The sequence below is a fragment of the Amphiura filiformis genome, chromosome 7 (assembly GCF_039555335.1).
Source record: "Amphiura filiformis chromosome 7, Afil_fr2py, whole genome shotgun sequence".
Taxonomy (NCBI): Eukaryota; Metazoa; Echinodermata; class Ophiuroidea; order Amphilepidida; family Amphiuridae; genus Amphiura; species Amphiura filiformis.
In genome coordinates this window covers 69985746-69996291 of record NC_092634.1, presented here as the reverse complement: position 1 = coordinate 69996291, position 10546 = coordinate 69985746, and the positions used below count along the sequence as shown (strand labels likewise).

General features: G+C 36.3%; 1 long non-coding RNA gene across 1 annotated transcript; it reads right to left on the bottom strand.

The window, feature by feature from the left end:
* Positions 1 to 4214: 4214 nt before the first annotated feature.
* Positions 4215 to 5606, bottom strand: LOC140157556 (uncharacterized). Its single transcript, XR_011859702.1, has 3 exons — positions 5578 to 5606; positions 5079 to 5380; positions 4215 to 4673 (listed from the first exon to the last, which is right to left on the bottom strand). It is a non-coding gene; the product is annotated as an uncharacterized lncRNA (long non-coding RNA).
* Between the last annotated feature and the right edge of the window lie 4940 nt (positions 5607 to 10546).

Here is a 10546-nt window from a genome sequence, read left to right as displayed (position 1 = left end):
TAATTTTGTATTTTAAACAAAGAATATACGCTCACCATTTTATCCCATTTTATCCCGTGCATATCAGAAAACAATTATAAAATAAAATCCAAGCAAATTGTGGTTTTATTTCTGAGCTGGGCATAATTTTAGCAAAACAATTGCGAAGTCAATCTAGCAAGAGTGAAATTAGAAGCTTTTCACAAAGCCATGCCTATATTGTGGCGCGCCTCCGTAGAGGGCGCCACAATAGAGGGCGCCACAAAAAGTCAATGGTCATATCTCTAGAATGCCTAATTAATGAGATATAGATCAACATAGGTCAAAGGGTATATTGATTTAAGCATTTAAACATTTTATCCCCTTGTGTATAACTCAATTTGCTCTAGGATGCCATTTTGGCTCCCAGCTAATTCTGAATCTACATACCCCTGGTTGTGTTGTTACTTAAGGTGGAATCCCCCCGGTTTGGGTGATTGAATTCTAAAGCTTGTATATGTAGGGGAGAGCGGGGAGTGTTCGCCATAGGGGCAGGTTTGCCACATATAGGCCTAACAGGCTCTGCAATAATTATCTCCCCTCCCCAGGCAAAAAGAGGAGGAAAGTATTTCGGCAGGACAAAAGGGGGCAAGCAATTTTTGGCAAGTCAAAAGGGGAAGCAACATGCATGTCTTGGCGCATATTCATGGCCTACCCCCATAAAACACTCTCAAGGTGACTTAGGAAAACAGAAACATTCTAATATCCATAATTTCCTGCTTGCCGGCCACGCACGCATTATAGACCATTTTAAGGTTTGCAAATTGGGTTCCAAAAAATGTACAATGTGCAAAGGGGGTATTTTGTGGAAGGCTGTGAGAGGGGCAAGCAATTTTGGCATGGGAGGTTGACATGCTGAGAAATATGTCCACCCTGGGGACCAGATGATAATTATACACAGCTATCATCTAAAAATACATTTAAGGATTAAAATTTAGATTTGCATCATGTATGCAAATTCAATTATATTGTTCAATCAACACATCCAGTAAATAAAACATGAACAGTTTTACTTCAAGTAAACACAAGTACTTTCGATGGGATTTTATTCATGTTTTACTTAAAGCTTACATACGTAAAAATAAAATCAAAAGCATAAAAATATCTTCATGAAATTGTGTCACTTACAGCAGACTTCAATCAAAAATACTGACTGCCCTACCACAACAAATGGATTTAATCAGAGCCTTATTCTATCATATGCCTAATGGGTACAAGTTAACACAATTACTTATTCCAAGATAATGGGCATTTGTATCTAAATATACTTGTACTGGAAAGTTCAGAGTCCGAGAATAAAATGAAAATGGGGAAAACAAAAGAAAAGAAATAGGGGAAAAAGAGCATGAGGGGAAATGGTGAAGAAATGCAAAAAAAAAAGAAGCAAAATCTTCGTAACTAGGGGAGAGCGGGAGTGTTCGCCCTAGGGGCAGGTTCGCCCACCCCTTGTTTCTCAGCACTATCAGGGAATTTGGTGATGGCAAAATTAGGTGACATAAGTCATTATAAACTTCTCATATTAGCTACGCGACATATAGGGACGTGTTCATCGAACTGCAGCCAAAACAAAAAAAATTACACCAAAACGTAATTTTTTTTTTTGCATTCATAATGTTGTATTATCATTGATACATAAATACAGATGGTTTTAATGGAAATCTGTATTGGGAACATATGGGATTTGTCAAAGATTTAATGCAGTTATAATCTCCTTATTCGATTTGTGTTTTGCATACCCTGAAGAAAATACAAAAATGTGCACAAGGGGCTCGTTCGCCCTTTTGAGGATGGGGCATGTTCGCCCTATATCTTCCACGGGCGGACTTACCCCAAACTGGAGGGCGAACCTGCCCCATCAGCGTAGTATGCAAAATATTGATAATTAAACCATTAAACAAGGTAAAACTACTGAAAACATGTTTTTTTTTAAAAGTTATGTGATATCGGTATTACTCATACCACAGTTTATGTCCTAATCCATTTCTCCCCGAAGTTGTAAACATGATACGTTTAAGCTCACTTTGGACCCCTACATTTTACCCTGAACCGACCCCTGCAACAAATTTAGTGACTCCCCAGATGAGAATGAATGCACTGTATACTCTTGCTAAATGTTTGCATTGAAAATGTTATTGTTATGCAATGTGATTAGGGTGGACTTACCCCACCATATGGGCGAACCTGCCCCAATATGGGGCAAGTTCGTTCGCCACTTTGCAAAACTTTTTTGTTTGCTCTATCCTGTTGCTATTGTAAGGCCTATAGGTCTGGCATTGTGGCCGTATATAGCTAAGACATAGGGCTTTCACATGGGCTAATCAGGTCATCCCAAACCTTAAAATTGACATCGCTAGGCTGGTCAGAAAAAAATAGGGCGAACACTCCCCGCTCTCCCCTACCTCAGAGAAGTTATGCACACTTCCCACAATGCATTTCTTCCCTGTACTAATTTGCTAACCATTGCAAATACCACAATAACTGAGCTCATCCTGATCTTGTCCACAATTTCTTGTCACTATTGACCTACAGTAACTCTATAGTTAGCATATGTGCTTACTATCAAGCACTTTTGAAAACATGATATTGAAAACTATTGAGTTTTTACGGTATGTTACACTGAATAGCAAATCAGTACATGAAAGAAATGCATTGTGGGATGTGTCAAAATTTAGAAGGGTTAACGGTGTGAAATTAGCATGTTGACATTTTGTTTACATGTATACAAACTGCATGAGGTCATCTATTACGGTGAAAACTCTCAAATTATGCAAAAATGATACTTGTGCCCTTTTGTTGTGGTAGGGTAGAAGAATAAATACACTAACAAGGTACCAAAATAAAATATCACATATACATTTGTACCATATTCATTCCATTAAACACCCATACCCCCTGTAAGTGCATATAGGCACTCATTATCTTGCTTACTCCCCCACTCAAATCATTTCATTAAGCTTTACCTTTCGAGTCAAGTTATGGTCATTCTGCTAACAATTCCTGATAATGCTATTTTACAGTGGTGATTTCATGCATGAGAGTATCTTTATCAATTTTTAAAGCCATAATGTACGATCTTAAACATGAAATTGTTAATTTTTTTGATTTTTTTTGCATGATATGTAACGTTTACACATGTTCCAACTAAAAATGGAATCAGCCAAATTTGTTGTTTGCAGTCAACAGAGCAAAATTAGACATAAAGTCATATTTTTTTTATTATGACTTTATGTCTCATGTTAGAAATGGCCATAATAACCAGTGGGATTTCTTTCACTTTACCTTGTTTCAGCTTAAACCCTTTCAGGCAGTTATTAGTAATACTAATGGTAAGAATCTACTAAAAACAACATGTCCAGGGCGGTTAAGGGAACTGGAATGAGCGTTTCGACAGCATTTTTGTGGGACATGAGAGCACATCAGACCTGTCGAATTGCATTCTGAATACGAAGAATGTCTTTCTGATATCAAATAATTTTCATTTTATGAAATTCACGATAAAATACAAATTTTATGACAAATTATTAAAATTTGATATTTTTCACATTTTAGAGATATAACAGTCCTCAAGTAAATTTTATAAATTTAATGATATAGTCTTAAAGTGTATGTAGCTGGGAGGAAAAGCCGACGATCAATTGAAAATTTTGACCTTTCATATTGAAGATATGGATTTTTTCCCAAAAAGACCTAATTTTTTTTTTGTGTTTTGGGAAAAAATCCATATCTTCAATACGAAAGGTCAAATTTTTCAATTGATCGTCGGCTTTTCATCCCACCTACATACACTTTAAGTAGAAATCATCAGATTTATAAAATTTACTTTGAGTACTGTTAAATATCAAAAATATCAATTTTTAATGATTTGCCATAAAATGTGTATTACATTGCGAATTTCAAAAAATCAAAATTATTTGATATCAGAATGACATTCTTTGTATTCAGAATGCAATTCTATATGTCTGATGTGCTCTAATCTCCCACAATAAATACTGTCCAAACTTTCATATACCTTCCCTTAGTGGAATGAATATGGTACATCTAAAAATGCATATATCCATTGGAATTGATCAACTAGTTCTTGCAAGTCACAATAATGTGATGCAATCAAGCAAAATCAGTCGCAGCAACTCCTAGTTTAAGATATGGATCAAATAATGTGTAGAGGTGGGCAAATCAAAATTTACTTTTTTGCAACAAAAAATAGAAGGGAAAAACATTTTTCCTTCACATGAAAATAGTTTGGAATGAAATTCTGGAGGGAAAATGTTTAAAAAGTCACGACTTTCTGTTTGATTTTGTTTGATCACATCACATGATGCACCACTAGCTGTTTACCCATGCCATGGAGTAAGTTGACATTCAAAGCCTGGGTATAATACATAATGCAAAATAACCAATATTAATAGGAACATATGCCACTGTCTGTGTCGTTTGCTGGCACACTAAAATAACAATTCAATCATACTAAATCCTTTTTCTTTCTATTGATGACACAGGATCCTTGGTGGCGCTGTTTACAGGCTGTATTGGTACCCATCTGTTATGATGTTCATTGAAACCAGTGCTTCTTCCAAATGTAACATTGGATCCTCTTGAAATGACCAGAATTTATAGTTTTATGACCTGTTATAACTTAATCGACAAATTAGATGACCCTTAGGCCAAAAAAAAAATTGTTTGTTTGTCCATATGTCCGACCGACCGTGTACCCTGGTCCTGACTGTGTCTTTTTTTTTTTTTTTTTTTTTTGGATTTTTTTTTTTTTTGAAATTTTTTTAATTTTTAATTTTTTAATTTTATTTTTTTGGCATCGATGGGACACCGTATAAAACAGGGGTTAGTATAAATTTAAAGAAAGAAAATGTAAAGAAAATGAACAGTATAACATGCAGAACCATCTCAAGAGTTAAACCAGTAAAGTGCTGTGTGTTTTGACTTATTTACCAGTCTTCAAATTGTCAGTTTCAAGTGCAATATCTAAAAAAAAAAAAAAAAAAAAATCCGACCTACCGACCCAACTGTTTCATAAGCCTCTATGGACAAACAATTTTTTTTTTGGCCTTATGTTGCATTTTGGTGTTGCAGGTTTGTTGATAATCATTGGAAATGAATGGGTACCAATCATTTTGATACAGCCTGTATTCTCTCAGTCTACTTGACATGTTAACCCAATAGAACATCAATGTTGACTCAGGAAGGTAACAAATGGACCAGCATCCGTACGTGGCGCATCATATTGTGAGAATTGGTGAATCAATCAATCAATCAACCATCCCACTGCAGAGTGTTTCTACTGAGTATGGTTGCTGTGTTGGAAAAATGTCAACCTGTTATCCAGTTTAGTAGAAGCGACCCAATTCGCCTTTTCGGTAAATCCCATAAGCCTTTGCGAGTACACCTGAGAATTCGTCATTTGATGTCACGCCGACTTGCAATGCGCAGTATTAAACGATGTCGATAAACGATATGCGCATCAGCGCAGATCAGCATGACGTCAAATGATGAGGTCTCAGGTGTACTCGTAAAGGCTTATGGGATTTACCGAAAAGGTGAATTGACATACCTACTCTGACAGATGTAGGTATTTGGTTATTTGCTGTACTGCAGTATCTTGATATATAGAGCTATGGTCATAAGCAAGGACAGGTGGCCCCTCCCATGTCCCTAGATAAAAAAGGATAAACATGTCCAAGATCCAACTAGACAGACAAAAAGACAGCAAGTAAAACTTGCAAATCCCCCTGCAGGTCAATTGCAATTTTTTGTGCAAATCAGCTAATTAATTAATTAGCATATTTTGAGCTGCAACATGTTGTCAACATTTTAGAAAATATTTCTCGGCAAACATTTTGGCAAAATATGTTGTCAACACTTCATAACATTATGTAATCCGACATTTAAACATTAAAAAAAATTGTGTTTGCTGGATCCATACCCTACAGTCCTACAGAAGGAATACACCATCGCAAGTTCCCCCTTCACTTTGTAGCCAGGGGGATAAAAATAACAAAGGGACCACTTCCAAGTGATTATTAGAGGGAACGGTCCATATTTGTGAAAAGTCTGGTCCCCCTGCATATTGGCCTGGCTACAAAATGTATGATAGCAGAAAAAGGTGTGATGTGGCAGCAAACACAGTGATGGCAGCAAACACAGGTTTCACATGGTGTCTATCAGTAGAAACACACTACAAAAAGCCTGCACAAATTTTGTTTGTTTTTGTTTTTGGAAAGAGGGCGTGACACAATTTATATGTAGGGCTAGGCAGATATGTTTTTGTTTTAATGCAAAGAGTTTCAGCACAAAATTGCAAATACATGAAGGTTTTGTTGTTGTTGATTATACATAGGCATATATATACAGTTATAATGTCATCATCATCATTACATCATCTGTCAATCATCCTCATCATAACAATTACATTTGGTAGGAAGAAGCTGCACATTATACTACATCAGTTCAAAGCACCTCACCCAGGCTGACTTGTGAGCTGTAGAAATCACGCTCATATCATTGTTTATACAGGCAGGTGGCTGTCACTGTCCTACTGTCTAGTCAAGTTCAACATCTAATCGAATCAGGATGGTGTGATGCTACAATTCACAAGATTCTCACACAAAACTAAGCACCAGCAGAAAATGTGATCGCAATACTCACAGCTGCATTTAATCATAAATTACTTGTTATTCAAGGTTGGAAACCAGAGTTATTTACTATTTTTTTTTTCAAACCTGGATGAAGTTTTATGTTTTAATTACTGGTACTGTTGCTTCTATTGAACAGCCAGGGATATAATAAATTAGACAGTATTCATTGCTAGCTGTTCAATAGAAGCAAAAGTACTTAAAATGTACAACTTTAAGCAGCTTTGAACAAGTAATTAATAGCGTCTATAACTTCTTTTTCCTCTGGTGCTTACACAAACATCCTGTAAATCATTTGATTTATGTTCAAGTTATCTACAAAAGATAATTATTAACTATTATTCTCAAGGATGCTGCATTGTTGTCATATAATCTCTCCCTATCAGGCTAAGAATTTAGGAGAGAATTTAGCTATTGTTATTCTGTCAAGTTAATGCACAATAGATAATTTTAGTAGCTCAATATTGTCCCATGTGGCAGTATTAGGAATTCAGTCATGTTTCACTGTTGTTCACCACCTTTTAACAATGCTGCGTCCGCATGGTTCACTTTGTGAGGACAGCTATAGCTGCCCGAGCCAAGTAAACCATGCAGGCGTGCGTTATTAGACGGTGATGAACAACAGTGAAACGTGACTGAATCCCTTTCAACAATGAAAACAAGCTCACGATCATATAATTTTCATCAAATTGATCCATGCAAACTTTTTTGGCATGAACTTTTTTTATTCCGGCAATTCTGTTTGTTTTAGGAGAATTATTGCCGAATATGAATGTTTGAATTCAACATTACATTCTTGCTATATACTTCCAATCAGGGTTAGAATTTCAGTGAGAATTAGCACCGATTCTTGTCAAAATTATTTGCAAGAATCAAAGTTGAATCTTGGTAAATTTTCAAAAGACTACGCAGTAGATAATTTGCAAGATGAAACACAATGATTCCAACTAAATTCCACAGCACTGGTAGTTTGGAATAGCCTAAAGTCTGATTCTTACTCCACATCGCAGCATGATGCGATACTTTTAAAACATTGCAGCATCGCGCGATCACGCCATGCTTTGATATTTTAAAAGCATGTGGGGTCTGCATCTCCTTTTATGGTCATTCTACCGGCCTTCATTTTCCAGCAGCCAGTCACAAGCGTGCATGCGATGCTATAAAGTTTAACAAAATCCAACTCCATCACGGACCTAAATTTTCACCGCTGCGATGAGAATTTTCACCGCCAGAGCTCGTAAAAACCTGGCTCAGATTTCAATTTGTATAGCATCGCATCGCGCTGCGATGTAGAGTAAGAATCAGACTTTACACTATGCCAACCTTGTCAATGAAGCAAGTAATACTGGCAAAACAATTAGCAACTCAAATAAGTATCTGCAATAACTGCCTTGGGATATCTTAAAGACAAACACTAGCCCACGCATATAACACCTCATCTCTTCCACCAACTCCCCAATGGTAGTAGATACAGAAAAAAAACAAAGTCCGTGAACATGTTAGACGTTTGCTTTATTTAGGAAATAAAGGGTAATGCATGATCCTTTACACGAAAATAATGTGTCCGAGGCAGTAAAAACATAAATAATGGGTGAGGCGCAGCCGAACCCATTATTTAAACGTTTTACTGCCGAGGACACATTATTTGCGTAAAGATAATGCTGCACCCTTTATTTCTATTCTATTACCAGAAAATAGTGTGATTTAAAGAGAAAATATCAAATTTTTTGCCCAAATATTTCAAGTTGTTTACCTCAAGGTGGAGCGCATACGCGTAGCCAAAGCGTATGCACATTCCAATAACACAACCTAACATTCAATTCTCCCCTATAAGCAGGTATGCACATACAATAACACAACCCTGACATTCCATTCTCCCCTACATAAGCAGGTGTGCTGTGCGCTCTGCTGTGCGCTGTAATGATAGAAGAACATAAAGTTTGTTGCCCTTGACACTTTATCGCTAATTTGGGATAAGTAGCTTCAGGCAGTTATTGCATACACCATCAATCATTGGACTTATGCCAAAGAGGTTTGACTATGAGAGTCTGGTCTCTCTGTGTAACCCTGTGAATAACACTACATGGGAATCCAGCTATATTGGATTCTTACCATGAGGGACAAAATACCTTCAGTGGGCAGGTTCAGTATGTGCTATCACCACAACATGAATTTAACTCAGATAACAAACAAGTATACGCTATAAGAACCAGATGCATGACAAAATAATCTGGAGGTACACAAGCGACATACTAATATGGTGGAGTATTGACTCTCCAAGTCTAAGCTCTTTGCACACACCTGATTGGCTGACTGCAAGAATGTTGTAAGTCACAAATAAATACAAAGACACTTTCAATATTCTTGCAATTTTTTCCGTCTTTTTGTAACAGGTGTGAATTTCAACCAACCTTAAGGGCTGGGGTATGAACGTTTGGACAGTATTTATTGTGGGACATTAGAGCACATCACACATATCGAATTGCATTCTGAATACGAAGAATGTCCTTCTGATATCAAATAATTTTTTGAAATTCACAATCTAATACACATTTTATGGCAAACGATTAAAAATTGATATTTTTGATATTGACAATTTTGACCTTTCGTATTGAAGATATGGATTTTTTTCCCCAAAACACCAAAAACAATTAGGTCTTTTTGGGAAAAAAATCCATATCTTCAATATGAAAGGTCAAAATTCAATTGATCGTCGGCTTTTCCTCCCAGCTACATACGCTTTAAGAATATATAATTAGAATTGTCAAATTTACTTCGAGGACTGTTATATATCAAAAATTTGAAAAATATCAAATTTTTATAATTTGTCATAAAATTTGTATTATATTGTGATTTTCAAAAAATGAACATTATTTGATATCAGAAAGACATGCTTCAGATTTAGAATGCAATTCGATAGGTCTGAGGTGCTCTCATGTCCCACAAAAATACTGTCGAAACGCAATAAACGCTCATTTTAGATCCCTTAACTCAACGCTTACAATAAATATATCTCAGTTATCTGAATACTACAACTGAATCGGAATATGTTTTTGTTTATAAATGTTCCAATAAAAGTACATAGTTTTTGCATTTGGTTTAGCTATCCATATGTAAATAATACTGTCAGTATGTCATTTTGAATGGCATATCCCAAACCCCTACTGGGTAGTAAAATCAAGTACCGTACATTTGACTGCATTTAATGAAGTATTTATATATTTTTTTCATAAACTGCAAGAACATCATAGGTCAGTTTTACATATCAATCCAATTACAATTTGTGTAACATTAGGGAACTTAATTGACACCACAGTCCGGTGATGTTTTGACCAATCAACATTCTTGATTTTTTTTTCTCCAAGACAAAAATAAAAGATCCTGCCCTTGGTCAAATTCCAATCACCTATTGCTAAAATCAAAATACCTAATTCTCGATCATCTCAGGCCACTTCTGGATCAGGATTTGGATCAATTTATACTCCAATTAAGCAGATTCTTCTGCATCACACTAGAGCTGTGCACAGTTACCTATGCACTGATCCTGGAACCTAGGATTGAGTGCAGATATCAGAACCGGGGATGATCCCCCTTTCTCTTTTCGAATAGCTCTGACACTTAACGTGCACAGGGATGAAGCCTCATGTACACGGGACCAACGGCTTTACGTGATTTCCAAACCATGGGACGTCGCGCACACACACTACCTATATCTGCATGTGCAAAGTAGTGTATAGGGATGGGGGTGAGAAGAAATTCTAAAATTAAATTCTGTGATGTAACTGGACTTAATTGAAGGATTCCTGACCATATAGAAACTTTTTTGGGAGGGAAGAGAATTGTCACCTAATTGCCATCTCGCCCTCAACTTGTATGTGTAGATA